Source organism: Channa argus, chromosome 13, assembly GCF_033026475.1.
Source record: "Channa argus isolate prfri chromosome 13, Channa argus male v1.0, whole genome shotgun sequence".
Classification (NCBI taxonomy): Eukaryota; Metazoa; Chordata; class Actinopteri; order Anabantiformes; family Channidae; genus Channa; species Channa argus.
Genome location: NC_090209.1, coordinates 15,984,228 through 16,001,753, shown reverse-complemented (window position 1 = coordinate 16,001,753; position 17,526 = coordinate 15,984,228). Strand labels below are relative to the sequence as shown.

General features: G+C 40.1%; 1 protein-coding gene across 4 annotated transcripts in view; it reads right to left on the bottom strand.

The window, feature by feature from the left end:
* Positions 1 to 17,526, bottom strand: part of casz1 (castor zinc finger 1) — a 174,665-nt gene that overhangs the window by 54,533 nt on the left and 102,606 nt on the right. The window contains exon 1 of one of the 4 annotated variants that reach the window (XM_067528109.1): positions 15,211 to 15,229. The exons of the other annotated variants lie outside the window; for them this stretch is intronic. The gene's annotated coding sequence lies outside the window, so the exon portion shown is untranslated. Of the gene's footprint in view, positions 1 to 15,210; positions 15,230 to 17,526 lie in introns of those variants that run through there. 4 annotated transcript variants of the gene reach the window in all.

The following is a 17,526-nucleotide window of genomic DNA, read 5'->3' as shown; positions in this document are numbered from 1 at the left end:
AGAGCCAAAGCGAAGGTGACAGTGGATGTATAGTGTTATAAAGGAAACAATTATAGTTAATAATATTACATTCATTTGTTCACATGTAGATAAAGTTGTTGGGTTGTGGTGGGTTTGCCTGGCAGACTACACTACACTTTACAATATCACCTTTACACATCGAGATGCCACGTTTCCGCTTGAGTGGTAGCGGCGGAGAAGAAGGGAGAATGAGAATCATGTTTTCGGGCCGAAGGAATGCCTGTCCTCAGGAGATCTCCCCCTCTAATTACAGAGTGGGGGAAAGAAGGCTCTTTGTTCCACATTTTATTACATTAATTGATAAAATGGAGCTTGGATGAACCCATCGTATAGGGGAAGGACGAGGGAAAAGGGCTGGGGGTGAACGGAGGAGGATCCTTTGGGCAGATGAAGATGGGTGAGAGGCTTTTGAAGATGAGGTCCTATTTTCAGAGGACTCCTAATCCCGTTAGGGGCCCTGATGGTGGCGCAGTCCTGGTGCTCTGTTTTCCCAGAGGCCCTGGCAGCTGCAGCATTGAGGAGGGGAGTGGTGGCCGCAGGGGCAGACGACGGTGGGTGAGAGTCCCGACAGCGTTGTCTGGGCTAAACCCTTAATTAACTGTCTCTTCAGGGGGGATTGAGGGCCACACTGAGGCCCTGTGTCACAAACACCAGCAAGCACTGAGGAGCATTAAGACAAAGTGGCATCTCACCCACTGTGGAATTGTGGGAAACCCTGTGGACTTTTAATATGGACCCCATACAGCTCTTAGCCATATAAATGTCGCAGGACATTAGCACGGCTATTTTATGATTGGTTATTAGTTTAGTACAGATTGCACAGGTGGTATTTTTTTATCAACACTGTAGCCATCTGATTATAACTTTAAGCAGCAGCACTAAAGTGAAAATATTTTTAAATTAGCATTTGCTTTAAAATAGATTTAGATTTTGAAGTTATTTCTTTCAAAATTAAAAGGACAATAAGTTCCATTTCTATTTGCGCGGGATTGGCCAATCTTATTTGTCAGTAGTTAAGTAGCTGTAACAGGCTTTGTCATGGCTGTAATCTGCTTCTGCTCATTTAGGCTACCTGCAGACAGCAGAGGCTGAGAAGTGCTAGTACAGTGGCCAAACAGTCGGAATATGTAGCAGAGGCAATTAAGAATGTTGGTGTGTGCGCACGCACACAATGGTGTCAGAGGTGCTATGCCGGGCCAAACATGCCTCATTGAAATGTCCATCTTAAACCCACCCAAGTTTCTCATCCCCTCTGCCCTCCGACAATCAAGATGCTTCAAGACTGTCAAAAGCATTTTCCACAAAGCTGAGGAGAGGACAAGGAAAAAAAGGACCTGCCACTGTCATATGCATACTTGCGTGTGCACGCACACTTGCAGGGCTGTCAGGTAAATTAGATCTGAAAGCTGACAATTTCTGACCATATTTCCTTGATTATTTCGAACAAATGCACACCAGCCGCTCTAAGGAGATTAAAGTGACATAAAAGTCCCGTGTGGGAGGAGGGAGGGCAGAGAATCCAGGTCACCCCCATTTGTCCCCCTGCCTGACAGCAGCTATATCGCTATCCAATCCAATAAAAGTCCCCCCCTCCTCCTTTTGCTTTAATTAATTTTACAGCTAGCTTGCTTAATTACTTTCAATCAAAATCCTCTTGCCATCACAAAATTAGAAATGGTTCAACTCCATTAGTCTAAATTCTTCATTTACATACACAAAGACTGTCAGCTCTTGCTAAGCAAACGGCCTCCTGCTTGATGAGATTGTTTTTTTCCACACACTCTATCACTCTCTCATTTACACACATGCATGCGACGGTGGTGTTAATTTTTTTGAAAGGAGAAAAGTAGCATAAAATTATTTGATCCCCTTACTTAAGACATTCTCTGCTTAATCAGGGTTCAGGTAAGCTGCGGTTCACATCATCAAAGGTAATGGAGAGGTAAGTGTGTGTCCACTGTTAAGCTGTTGAAACTGATTACATCCAAAACTCTGTGTCGAACAAAAACTGCTAGACCTTATACAATGTGGCACAAAATATATGCTGTGTATAAGGGATAAACAAAATTAGTCAGGCATTACCCAAGGTCATGTACATAAAGCTGACCAGTTCTTTCTCAGGATTAGCTATTATTTGCAAACCAGTATGAGCATCAGATCACCTGGTGAAGCATAGTGCCCTATAATTCTGTCTCCTTTGTGGCAATGTGTCACTGCTCCAGACTAGACTGTGGAAATCAGCGGTACACTATCACCAGTCGGCTGCTGTGAGCAAAGCAACAAGATTTTTAGAGGGGTGAGGGCCCATGGCTTCCTGCCCGTTCACTTCAACTTGGCACACAGGCATCCTCTCCATCACACACACAGCCTCAGGCCTGCACATCATCAAGAATTAAGGACATGCAGATAGGGTTAGTGCACTGACCAAAGTGAAAACCCAGACACACAAGCACACCACCACACATGCGTGCGCACACCTCGCACATACACTGGTAGAATAATTAGGTCCCGAGTTGAGCACTCACTTCTGTAGCGCACTACCACAAACTATATTGACACTAAACCTACATGTTTGTCAGTGACACTTTCCTATTGCATTCATTTTCCTACTTACATGCATGCTACTTAGCAGGCCTAGCACAAAACCACATAACACAACAGCCTTTGATCTGCTGTATTCATGATCTCCGTTGCTCTTTATAAAGGTAGCATTGTGGGAGGTGAAAAACACTTTGAAAAGGAAACAGATAGGGCAGATTTGTAGCATTTCCAAAAGTTGTGCCACAGCCTGGAAATGCTCATAACATAATAGTACCCAATAACTGACTGTGGACTGGCATTCAAAAAAAGGGCCACTGGGATGAATACAATGCAGGTTGACCTGGTCGCTTTACTCCTTGTCTACAATCACCGGTTTCCCTTGCCCTCTTTACCCAGTCCCTATTAACACTGTTAATTATTCAAATCCATCATTCTTGGGGTAAATGAGGACTGCCTCTTTAATTCAATTTAATAGGATCATTTTCCAACTCACGTTCACTTTAGCCCCAGCTGCCCGCCCACTAGTTCCCCACTGTGTCTGCCCCTACTGTATCTCGAGTCCTTTGGCTGTATCTTCTATGGTCTGGCTTTTTCCGTTGGTGGAAGGGGAGGGTGATGAGGGCTCAGGCTTGATGGCAGCGATGGGCCAACACTCTGTTGCTCTTCCATGTCTTGTCTTGGCTCGGCTGGTGCCGAGCAGCAGTTCTTGGTTCCCAGTCTGCTGTGCACACTGACTGTCTCACTCGCACATACACAATCACACACACACACATGCACAGACTCGCAGTACCAGTGATGCTCACCGGGGCTTAGCTAATCCTGTCACATCAGGCCACACCGGCTGAGTTGAGGCCTTTAACAGAAACCACCTCCCCCCAGCCACCACCTCCATGCACCTCCACACTTCACCACCACTCCTTTTCTGACTGACATTCACATTCTCTCTCACTCTCACCCCTTTGTTCATTTCACAAGGTCATGGGTTGCAGACTGTGGCATGCGAGTGGTGAAACCAGACAGCTGACAAATCTGTGTACTGTACTTTCATTAGAAGTAGTTTTTTCAAGCTTGAAATTAATTTTTTTACATGATCATATAAAGGTTTTTTTTATGTTTTATCTATTTCAACACTCTATAATGTGTGCATGTCCTTTGCTATGAAGGCAAGTCACCAAAATGTGTTTATAAAACATACAGGTGTCATTTGGTATTTTCTTGCCTGTGGTGTGACATAGTAGTATCAGTATCCAAACATATTTCCACGAAACATTGCCAGGCTGTGGAAACTGGTCACTCATTCCCTTTAATCCAACTTTCTCTCTATAAAAGCGCAGCTATATCAAGACTGACTAAGACTGCGTTTTATGTGTCTGGAATTTTACAATTTCAAATTGTAATTGAACTTTGTCATGTTCAAATACAATTACGAATACCAGTAAAAAAAGACATTAAAAAATTACTTTAAAATTATTAAATAATTGAGTTTAATAAATGTAATAAATGAGTTTAATAAATGAGTTGACAGCTCTGTGTAACAATGCTGTTCTTTGAATTCCCTTAAGAATGTGTTTTTACATATTATATGCCCATTATTCAGTATGAGGTTAAATTTGCCCCAATTTCCACAGTACACCCCCTCTCATCTAAACACCCTTTAACCCACACAGTGTTCTCTTTAAAGATTTCCCAGACTCATTCTTTAGCCATTTGAGACAGACTCTGGGAGAGTTTCAAATGATTTTAGCCATGATTTAATTTGATTTGTTAAAGGGTGAGGTCAGCACAATGGGAGAAGAGCCTCTAAATCCACTACGTTCACCCAAAATACCCAGATGAGATAATCATTGGTGACGTCTACGAAAACACTTATTATATTTGCCCATCGCCTGGCTGAGGCTGTTAAAACCCATCAGCGTTATTCCCATTTTTTTTTCTCTGGGAAAAAAAAAATTAACTCAACTTATAGTCAAAACTGTCAGCCCCTTTAAAGAGCCAGTGCAACATTGTTGTAGCTGTGGATAGAGTTTATAAATGGAAAAAGACAGGGCAGAGAACTATTGGGTGTCCACTCAATACTCATTTTGTTTGCACCCAATACTAATTCAATAAAACATGAACAACTTTTTAATTGGTCTTACAGATATCAACCATTTCAAGGAAGCTGGACAAGTATAGTAGATACTATAGTTATACGTCCTTTATTACTAGATACAGTACTATAAGCAGGCTATTTTATAGGCTGGAAAATGTGATTGGAACTACTTGTCCACACAATTTGAAAAGGCTTAGGGCAGACAAGGCAGCAGAGAAGATAAGAAATGGATCAACCTGAGTCTTTCTCATAGCTTAATTTATTTTAAATCCAAGCCCAATTTACACACTGCACACTGGCAGGCCTTGTCAGCTCCAACTAGCATTGAGATATTTAAAATCATTAATGCTGTACAGCAGCAGCCTGAGTGTGTATGACACAAACTGTCACTGTGTGACACAAAGTCAGATCTGCAACGGCAACAGCTTCCACTTTTGAACATGGCACAGCTACAAAAAAAGTACCTGTGCAGACAAACACAACAACAATAAAACAGCAAATGATAATAAAACGACAAGAGCAAAGTAGAGTAGTACACTACTAATCTTTTAAATGCCCAGGCCAGATTTAGTACATCCACAGTACAGGGGCCAGCACCATAGAAGCAGGGGTCAGGATATGAAACACACAGGCTATCCACCTCCCGACAGGATAACCTAATGGATCAGCAGCAGTAGCCATGTTGACCCACCCCGTTATTAAAGAGGCTAATCTGTTCAACATGTCAATGTTAGCAGTTTTAGCTGCGATTAATAAAAGAAGACCCCAAGAGTGCTGTGTGTGCTTTTTCAGTGCCCCGGGTTGTTTTCATTTGGTTTGTATTTTTAGTGGTTTTCGCTGTTTGGTAATTCAACAGTCCTCTTTTCTCCTATTAGCATAAACAGTGTAAATTATTAACTTTGTTAAAAGAATTATAATTGGCCCCGAATCCTTAACTCTGAAGCTTTGTGTCTTTCCTTTTTTGCCAATGGCAAAACCTCACCAAGGTTTTGCAGATATCATTAAAGCAAATGTAACTTTATATTTTATAGATAGAGAACAATATGCATGTGATGCTTGACTATGAAGCCCTTTATGTAATGCTTAAAATGTATGGACCAGTGGCTTTCACAGGCTGGAAATAATAGAACTGCTCTCTAACAGACTTGCTTTCTAAGTGCCTGGTGCTGTGTCTTAATTTGTAATCTAGTCAAACCAATTGTCCGCTAGCTAAAAAGGTCACAGAGACAATAGACTACACAGCCTCCAAGAATGTGGAGAAAGCCCAGGGTGTCTTTTGTAGCTTTTTAACCAAAGAGGTAATTAAGACACCTTCATCTTCAGGGGTGAGAAGGGCACCAACAAGAGTCTGCTGGAAACACAAGAGGAACTTCACATTACTGGAAACAGAAGTGAGACACACGCTAACACAGAACATTTGGTTAGAGGTGAAAAGCACCTGTCTCCACAGCAAAATGTCAGCACTGAGGACATCTGCTAAGCTTACCTGCTCATGCATTGAGCGTGTGATTTTATACATTGTGACCAACAACTGTGGCGAAGAAAGCTGGGTGGAAAGAACTGAGTGATGCAAAGCAACACAGTAGAGGCAGAGGGGGGGACTTAAAGGACGTGATTTATCTGAGCTTGATTGCGTGTTAATCGAGGTTACGTGTATTAAGTGGAATCTAATTGGAACAGACACTGGCAGTCTGACAGATCGACATGATGCAGATGGATTGAGGTGGGGAGAAAGGGGGAGTGAGGATCACAGGGAAAGAAAGAGCGAAGAAGAGACAGAAGAGTACGGCAATCGAGAAGAGGCAGGACAGTGGCAAATGAAATGCACCATTTTGTAGCTATACACAGTCAAATAGAAAGAGTTTCTTAAAACCAAAAGCTAAAAGAAAAACATCACAGCTTTCAAAGCAGCTGAATCAAGAAATAACAAGAGTGCTGTTAGGCTCGTCTCACGTGTGTCTCATGATTGGCGGCTGATGAGACATGTAACCCTTCTAGAGGAGGACACACACGGGCGAGATTGTGAGTGACAGGGCACAGCACTGGAGTTTGCCCTCCCCCTCCAATTGACACAAACATTAATTTCAGTTTTATTGAAAATGAGGGGAAAATATCCCCACCCACCCACACCCTCTACCAAATTTTTTTAAAAACTGTACAACCAAGTGACAGCTGCTGAGAAATGTCTCACCTCAATGAGGCAATGAGCAACTGTTCCACGTGTCCTTCTGACTCTGTGCTGTTCCTGACAACTGTTTCAAAGACTCTCTCTGCTCCCCAAATTTAAAATATTTAGCTGGTGGCCTGGATGACCCATCAAATGTTACCACAGTAACAGACCGTAAAAGAAGACCACCTGTTGAGGCCAAGCAACTGTTAACACATATCCCACAGACTCTATGGATAAATAAGGAGAACATACTTTGTGGAAAATGTTCAGAAAACAGAAATTTTATTTTAAAGTTAAACATGTTTTGTTTTTTCCATACACATACTTTTGTTACAGCATTGCAGTGAACTGGTCAGTGCAGCTATAGTTGGTATCGGGGACAAAGTGTGAGTGACAAGAACGGCCACAAAGCAGTGAAGAGCCCACAAGCAAAAATGGCTGTCAGAGCAGCATTATCTGAATCTGGGTTAAAAATACAGTAGTTCCCAATGAAAGGGTCACGTCTACCGATAGCTGGTCTAAATCATGGCTGGAAACAGCAAATGAATGTTAGCAAATATACAAAGAAAAAAAAAAGGAAATTAATTAAACTGTGTATAAAGGGCAGAAAAGGGAAACAGTAAAAAGACAAAGAGACACAGAGGAACTATATGCACAATTCAGGGGTTGGTTTGCAGGATAGATGAGCACTCAAAACTTCACTCATCAACACAAAATGCCCAAATTGCTCCCGACGTGATCAGTCATAGTGCAGAGACAGAGGAATTGCTTCGGTCAGCCACTGATTTGATTTATTATGACTGTTACATTAACGGCATTAATAAGGCCAAAATTGCTATTTTAAAACACAGACTTTTCTCTTAATTCAGCTAAGCTTATTGCCTTTTCTCCCCTTCCTACATGAGCGCACACTGAATGTGACTGGTGGCTGGGCATATCTGACTGGATCCATGCCTCCCATGTAACAGCTATAAGGTCATCTCTGTTTTCCAGGCGTGGTGTACAATATCAGTAGACTGCAACATTTTGCACAGTTTAAAAACATGAGCTTTGAAATTCATCTCTTGACTACAGTGTTGTATTCACCAGCTGGTCCTGGTAAAATACACTAACCTCTTAGCTGTAACACTTTCCTATTCCCACAGCATTACACTGTTGCAACAAATGCAGATAAACTCCTTATGTATATCTAAGTATTAAAAACTAAACCTTCCTCATAAATGGAGAGTAATGTGTTTTAATTAATAGTTCAGAAACCTATTTTCGAAATACCAAGAAAGTTGTTTAAAATCTAAGTATATTAAAATAAATGTGCCCATGAACTTTATGTTCAATTTACTCAAAACTTATGATTTCAGCAGAGTAAATGTCTGCAAGTTTCCTGTGTGTTTGTGCTGAATGTGTGTGTGTGTGTGTGTGTGTGTGTGTGTGTGTGTGTTAGCCCTCATCAGCCTCTAACATTGAGAGAAATGACACTCTGTGATCAAGGACATGAATTGCTCATTGATTTTTAGGGGCCAGCTTAACTATCCATTCCAATTGATTTTTAGCTTTGCTGGGTGTGCGAGTTATGGCAAATTTAATGTATCATCTGTATGTGTACTCATCACCTACAGCAAGAGGATTTACAATAGTCTGTGGGATATGCCTATACAACAGCACATGAACATGTAGGAGAGGAGCTCGTTCATTCTCTTTCATTGTCTGTTTTCTATCATATATGTCAAAAAGCAAAACCCATAAAAGCTCTTTTGTTTTATGTGTTTTAACAGGAAAGAAAAAATCCTTTAAAGGATTTGTTTTTAATACCTTAGGCATTATCTCCTTCAAAATCTTAATGATGCACATTAAATGATCTACTGTTGGAACAAACTGTTCTTTTGAAAGTAAACTGTTAGCAACTCTTAGTTAATGACAGTTTTATCTCAATACACTAATGGGAAAAAAAAAAACACAAGTATGCGAATGAACTGTAATCCCTGTTTAGTACAAACCAGTGTTGTTTAGAGCATGCATTTCTGCTTGCAATATGGTGTAGCCGCGCTAACCAGACAAGAGAAGAAATTTCAAAAGGGCTAAGCACAAACAGTCATACCATGGCTTTGCCACAAACCATCATCACGGAAAAAAGCAGATAACTTTAAGATTCTTTTCTAACAACTTGTTTTTCTAAAACAGACCAGACATTTTTTTAATATATGATGATATTAGCGTAATAACTCATATTACCTATCAATTAACTATTGATATGAACTATTAATAATCCATGGTTTGTGCATGTAAGAGCAATGTGATCCAAAAGGCAGTCTAAAGTCATCTGTCAGGTAGAAAGTCATTAAAATAGGAGCTCGTTTTCCTTAGCAAGCTTAAGTTTCACTGAGACAGGGATACATTTCTATTCTTTAGCAAAAGGCTCTGCTCTCATATGATATCATCTTCTTTAGAACATTACTCTCAATGGCTTGTCTCTGTTGCCTTTTGTCATTTTCTTCAATTCAAATTGCCCTTTTTTTGAAATGGTTGTGGTGAAGCGGTCCTCTGTGTGAGGTAACTGCCTTTTGTTCAGGACTGCATAAAGCACACTTTACTCCATCCTTTAAAAAACACAGTCTGCTTAATTAATGTTTTACAAGTGCTTCTGTATTCTTAGTAAAAAAAAAAAAAGCCTCTATCAAAGGCGGCAGGTTCAGATTACGTACACTAATTGAAATTTTGAATTTCTAAGCCAACTCCTTTTTTCCTCTGCTCACAATCCTTCTCCCAGCGCTCACAATAAACTCAGGCATTTCGTAGTCCAGAAATGCCAACAAATCATCTAAGTAATATGCACTTTTCTTTTTTGCTGCATTCTTATGTTCTGCTAGTGTGTTCATGAGACAGCTTAATAAAGCAGTAAATGCGTGGGGAATCCTAAAAGCCCACGTGTGTGTGTAGGCACATCTGTGCCTATGTGCACATGCATGTGCTTTGTTTTTTACCTCCATAAGAGTCCTCAAAGCAGAAGGCAAAGCCTGCTTCCACTCTCAAAGAATAATGCAAGAATAATCCAATGAACAGAACCCAATTACTAATAACCAAACTAATGTTAAAACTAAGACACTTATCTCATGGGTTGACAATGATAGAGTCCATATTAATGCAGCCTGAGCTAAATGAATACAGCATAATTTACAAGTTACACTTGCATAATGTGCTGGAGGAAGGCAGGATGTGTGAACAGTTGCAGGTGTGGGAACAGAGAGGCTAAGGCCCGAGTTTGGACAATCTTCACAGACAATAAACAGTATAAAAGAGGAAACAGGTTTCAATACACTCACAACAGTTATCTGAGATGTAGTTGAGATTGGATCAACTAGCATATGGAACAAAATCTTCTTAACTCAGTTCATACCCTGCATATACATGCATGTTTGTTTTGTAGGGGAAGGGGTTCAACCTTTTCTACAATCTTTGTTAACTGGCAGAGTAGCTGCAGCAAGCAATTACATAAATTACAGAGTTAGAAAAAAAGTCATCCTTGATAACCTTTGTTCTCAGTTAATCATTGCAGGGAAAGAAAACTGCTTCTCATCTCTTTTGTATTTACCCAAACTCCCTCCTTTCAACAGGGTATTATTTTATTGGCTTGTTTTGCAAGCATTATAACTTTGCATTCTTCTCCCAAGGTCAGTTTCTAGTGTGCCACGAGGAGTATTTACACATGGGCCTTTTCAGGTCAGTTCTATTGTATTTACATCAAATAATTTTTGATAAGGGATGTAAAAGACCTATAAACCCAACATCATAAACAGGAGAGGTGTACCTGAAATAAGGACAAAAGATCAACGGCTGAATTTTTTCTTATCTTAGACACGTTGATATTTTTGAGTCAACTCTCTTCCCTCCCTCCCGCTCAACCACCGCAACCCCCGCCTTTCTCCCTCTCTTTCACACAGGACTGAAGGTTGTGGACATGTTAGATTTAGTCCAATAGCTTCCCAGTGCGGCCAGCAAGCAAGCTCTTGTTTCATAGAGAACTACCTCCCCTGTTATCTCCCTAGCACTATAATCACTTAACAAAGACTTGGGCATTTGCACAAATTAAAACATCAATAATGCATAAGTGCTTTTCAGTTTTGAGCTATAGTGTCCCTGTATTGGGATGAAATACCCCTCTACCAGTGGAAAAACTCTAGCTCGCCATCTTCGGTCCTTAAAGAAGCCACGGCAGTGCTTTGAAGAACAACCCCCCCTTCTTTTAAAGTTGAGGCTAAAGCTGTGGTGAACATTTGGGATCAACTTCAGTAACAGGACAAAATAGCTGGGCTGAGTGGGATGCGGAAGTTGTTTTAAAGCAAGAGGCGGTAAGTGGTGGTGGTGCATCAATGCAAACAGGCAACACCCTTGAGTGGCGCAGCGTGGCATCCTTCCATAAACAACACCACCGCCATGTCCCCGACATTTATGATTTGTGGTCATAATGGCAGCACAGGCCTGATTCTAATCCAAGTCTGCATGTTTGCTCTATCGTTACATGGCTAAATCTGCCCGACCTAGTCTCTTATTTTCCCAGATGAAAACACCAGACGTTTCATATGGTTGTCAGAAAGCTTTGCTTAAAACAAGTCATATGAGAACATTACGAGGAGGAAGCAAAGGGTGGGGGCATCATGGGAAAGAAACGTTGTAACAATTTTAAACCAGGATGCTTTTCAGGCTACTGTTTAATTCAAGAAAAAAAAAAAACTTCATATTTATTACTGCAGTTGTATATATGAACTGGTTTGCACTGAATATGGAGGAGTTAAGTATTATTATTGGACTTGTAAATCCATGATCAGTACCGTTCCAACACCAATAGAGGACAAGCCATCCTATACAGATGGCCTCAAGGACAATTAGCAATAATGATTGGTTGCCACATAAATGAGGAAAATTCTATTTGCTGCTGCACTTGCTGATGATCACAGACCAAATGTCTCTGACATTAATATGAATGGCTCCTTTAAACTTTTAAATACTGCTTACATATACTGTGCATTGGGAAAAAAAACACAATTCTAAAGTGCCTGTCGATTTCATCTACGAAATACAAAATAAATAAAAGTAGAACTTTAAATATTACACAAACAAGCAGCTCATCGTGAAGAATAGAGAGATGAGGCAAATAGCAGAGTGATATAAAATATTATCTCTTCAATCATATCCTTTTCCCCAGATATCTTCATTTCCCCCCTCCCGTCTCTGTCAGTTAGTCTGGCAAACAATCCCCTTGTTAGCAAACTGTTAAGACAGCCGCTTGGTACACAAATTGCGCTCGACCAAGCGAATTTGTTTTGCAAGGGTGACCTGTTTAATCATCTCATTTTCTTTGGCGGACATTTATTCATCTGGTTTCCACGGTTACAGAGAACATTAAGGGGCTACAGTAATAAGGCTGGAGAGTCAAACAGGTAATAAAAAAATTAACGCCATTTTCCAGCAGCCGAGGACAGTGGGTGAAATGAATCAAGGGAGAGGAGAGAGAAGCAGCGGGGGGAGCGGGAGTTGGGATGTGGTGTTGGGGGGGCTCCAATATTGTCCAAACAATAAGCCTTAGCGGTTATTTTACTCTGTAGATCAGGTGGTGCGGTTATGGACATGACACTTTGGGCGCAGAGCATAAGAGATAAAGCTTTTAAAGTGGCCCTGCTCCTTTTTTATTGTCATTTAGCGATTACATATCAGAACAATTAAAAGTTGGCCTGAGATATATATTAACTTTGCTCTTTTTTATTTCTCCTGTGCTTCAGAAGCAAGATAATTTGCACTCCGCGTCAAGAACATGCAAGGGACAACATGACATTTAGATGCCCTGGTGAGAAATGTTTCGTAGTCCTGCCATGTTGAATTGTGCTTTCTAATGGTGTCTTCTGAACAACTAAGCAACAACGGAAGAAAAAGAAAAAGGCTTCGACAGTATAGAGTTTATCTCTCACACTTTTGCAAGCAGTGACCTACACAGCAATTGAGAGAGTCCAACTTCTTGCCAAATATAGAAAATTCAGGCACAATCGGGGGAACAGGTGCTGAGGACCCATAGAAAGTGTCAAGGCTGAAGAGCTGGGTTGCTGCTGAATGCCAAATAAGGCAGTGAGAGACGTTGCACCAAGGCACAAAACAACCCACTGTAATGTGATTTTCTAGGTCTGATGAGTGTCACCAATTCCCCCACAAACGGGCTTCTCTACTGTCAGTGCTGTTTTCCACTTTATTAATAACTAAACAAGAGAAAACAAGCAACAAATTTTGAGCATTACTCATTTCTCCACTCCTTCTAGAAGTATTTCTAATTGACAGCAGGGCTTTGGCACTCCTAAAATATGTACAAATGTTCTCAACCTAACCCTTAATCATTGAAATCGTCTGGTTTAACCTGTATTTGAGCATTTTACAGCTCTGCCAACACCTGTCCCCCACCCTTGTGAAAAACAAAGTAAATTGAATTCTTTCTTTCTTTGCTGCCTTGTTACTTTTATGTAAGTTGTTCAAGAGGGAGGCGCTGGTGGCAGACAACAGGTCTCGGGAGAGGGAGGGAAAAAGAGATGTCAGCCGACCCGGCCTCACACAATCGAACAAAAGTAGGATCTAACATCTCTAACGCTCTAACATCAAACACACAGCGCTCGCGTCTCCCAAGGAGCGTACTCCCCTCCCTTCCCGTGAGTGAGGCAGGAGCCCGGAGAAACAAACTCTCATACACAGGGTGAAGTCCCACAAAGGGGAGACAGAGTGGACAGCAGAAGGAGAAGAAAAAGGCTAAGCTCTGCTATGGGACTGCCAGCTGTTCTGCTAACAGCCTCATAACAGGTGTGTGCTCTAGAACCATGTAATCCTATCACATTACTAAGTTAGAAAAAAGAAACGAAATCCACCAAACTGCAAACTCTTGGCCTCTTCCCCTCTCCCCCCGCTCTCCTTTATCGTTCTCCCTTTCTTTCCATCCCTGTTGGCAGTGACAAAAATGAACAGCTGGGCTTCAGATTTATCATGTACAGACAGTAATTATTGCTGGTGCTGCCTGCTACTGACCCAAGCGAATAAAATGTCACATGAAAAAACACACAGCAGAATGCAGACCTGAAGTTGAGGGGTGCTTGGTGGGAAGTGTGTGGAAGATGTGTGTGTGACACCCTAGAGAGGGGAGGGCAGTGTTTAAACGTCACTACGCTCCTGTTTGCAGTCAATTACAGATGAGGACAGGGGTATTGGCTCTCTAACTCGGCAAAGTAAACATTTCCTCGCTCACAATGAAGGTGACAGCAAAAAAAAAAGCGTTTCCAGTAATCTTTATGCTTTCTTTTCTTTTACTTCTATCAAAAATAAAGTGAGACAATACAGCAGGCACTGGATTCTTGTCAAAGAAAAGGTGACAGAGAACTGAAAGTGAGAGAAAAAAAAACTGTGGTAAAGTGAAGACAGATTTTTTTCTTAAAAACTCCTCTTCTCATCTTTTAGGTTATTGAATTACATATATGACTAAATCCAACAATTGTTAAATGATAAAAAAAAAGCCCCTGATGTTTACTAACACAAGTGTTTCCGTCATTATCTCATCCCAGTCTGACCCCACTTGCTGTATTTATCCAAACATGAAAAGGTCAGGAGATAAACTTTCAATTTATTACCCATATCAATCAATGTCCTTGTCATTAAACAGTAAAGCCCACATTCGCTGCTTCCTTCTACATTCAGTTGTAAAAAAACTTGTGTTCTGTCACATTCCATACCCACTATCCTACGTACGGGCTGGTTCACACCTTAAAGACCCCCCGCCACATTTAAAAGGATTAGTCACCACATTTTGTGCCGGCTTAATCTCTCTTTCAGCTGGCCTAATAAGTGCACTTCGATAAGCGAACCATGCAAATTCATTCATGGCCAGTGGAGACCATGCTTTCAGACAAAAGTCTTTCCTTCTGCTAATTACCTCTTCATTTTCCACTTTTCTCCTCTTATATTGCATATCAACAACTACAGATTATTCTTCTCCCTTACTTTGCATGAAATTAAAATTTCATATATAAGATTTAGATATCTAGTAAGAAAAAATATCATGAACATGAAAATACATGGCACGGCATAGTCGTCTGTGAGATTAAAAGCACCAGATTGTTTTGTTTTTTTCAGCTGGTTACTCTGAGACAAATAAGAAAGACATACAAACAAATGAGCATTTTTTTCAGAAAAAAACACAATAAAACTTTTTTCTAATTAATGATACAGTTTATAATTATAAAAGTACTATTTATTCTTCTCATTTCCCCAATTTTTTGGATAGCTGTTTAACAAACATACTTTATCTATGATAATAAAAATCTGAAATCTAATATTATGATTAAAAAAAGGCAAAGATGCAAAGTCCAACCTCTTTATCATTCTGGAATATTTCTTCACCGCGTATTAATTAGGCTATTACTCGAGATTGGTGACGGAGAGCTTTGAGGTTTTAATTAGGTGCTGGCCGCTGCATGAGTGCACAGGAGTGAGGAAAGTGGGTGGTGATGCCACTTGCCTTGCTCCTGGCCCATATCAAGTAGCCCTGTGCACTTTGGCTACTGCAGCAAGATGCATGGGTAGCCCACGTGCATCTGGAGTTTATTTGATCGTTTGATCTGTGGTGTTTCCTCTTTCTGCCGTAAAAAAAAAAAAGAGCGAGACCAGTTGGTGTGATTTGGGTATTAAAAGATGGGGGTTAAGGTAATTATGGTGTTGGGTGGCTTGTGTCTGATGACTGGGCACATGCTCAATCAGGACTCAGCTGTCCCACTCTTTCTGTCTATCCCCCACACCCAGTGCGCACAAGCACACATGCATGCGCGCGCGCGCGCGCGCACACACACACACACACACACACACACGCCTCCCTCCCCTTGTCTGCTGTCTGTGTTCCCCCTTCTCTCCCCCTGCCACTCTGCTAAAACCAGGCATAACACACACAGCCTCGCGTAACATCAATCAAATACTGAGAGCGGACCATAAAACTACACAAACATATACGCCATTAACTACTGTGTTTGACACTTTTTAAAATTGTTCTTTTCTAATGTAGGTGTAAAATAACAAAAACAGATTTTGTGATAGAAAAAAATAATTAATTGACACAGGAAATTAAAAAAAAAATCATTTGCATCCGATAGTTTTAAAAAAATAAAAATTTGAAATAACATTTCTCAGTTTTTGACATTTTTTTAAAAACCCAAGCAAAATAAAAAAAAATTTATCAGTTTTTTCTAATTCAAACTACCTGAAAAGAGTGATGTAAAATTTGCCAGTAAAATAAAAGCGAAAACAATTAAATGATCCAAAAATCCTATATTGTAGAAACAGCATATTAAAAAAATATAAATCTTAAGAATGTGTTTTTTCTTTGGTTGACAAAGCGATGGTAATCAGCTCGTTGCTGAGAAGCACTCTTCCCTGACAAGGCTCCTTGGAATACAAGGATCCCCCAGGAGAAATCGGCATGAAAGAGGTTAAAGACAATGACTCACTTTTTTCCCCTCCAAATGTCTCCCTGTTAAATTTATTTCAAAACTCTGTTAATCTGCTGTACACAACATTTCCATTAGCATAGTCCAGCCCCCTAATAAAAATTCCAGCTAGTTTAATTAAAAAATGTAAATTTACTGTCATCCAAGGAGCAGCAGAAATAGGAGTGCAACAGCATATTTTATTGCTTAAGACATCAAATTGATTCAGGTTATTGCTAAATTGTGATAAAAGGTTATTGAGGGCCTTCAGACCTGGGCTTGTTTTTCTCCCTCATTTCATTCTGGTTTTGTGGAAGGCCATAAAAGATGGAGAGGGCCACAAAGGGTTAATGAGACAACTCAGTCAGGGAGAAGGCAATCAACATTATGACTCATAAGAGGGTAGAAAAACATTTTCCAAGCTGACGAAAAGTTTGAAATTAGGGTGTGTCAGGATAACAGTTGCACTTGTTTGTTGTTATTTTAAACTATAATACAGGACACCTTAAATAACCAAGTCCTCATGTCTGTCACTCATCTGTTTGTGAAACCCTGTGGTCACAGTTGTCTACTACACACTCCACTGTACACTATGCACTATATAGTTTCTTATTTATTAGAAACATTATCTTTAGATTGGTTTTATATTTTTTATTATATTTTACACACACACACACACACACACACACACATATAAATATATACGTATGGTAAAGAGCAGAGAAATCTATGTAGTGTCAAGAGTGCTGAACGGCAATATTAGACAGCAATAGAAAACGAATAATTCAAATAAGATACAGAGACATTTTAAAACTTGTAAAAAACGTATTAAAAATAACAACCCGTAGCAAAACCTACCTGAATGAACTTTGACTTACAGATAATTTTTTTATAAAAGTGTAAAAACAAAAAAATGAATAATTTGGTATATAAAACTTTTGGAGCATTGTTTCTGCAGTATGATAGACTGACACAATTTTGAAAATAACTGCCTACCCAAAAACAACCTTTAGTAAATATTTATACACTGTAAAAGCTTAAAATTAAGCAGATAAATGGCAGATACAATTTATCAAACTTAAAAGAAACCCACAAAAAACTAATTCTAAAAAGTTATAGTTTAGTCAGTGAATAGTTATATTAATGTATGATGCAAATACTGAAACACATACACACACATATTAAGAGAAGACACTTGCATGCAAACCGAA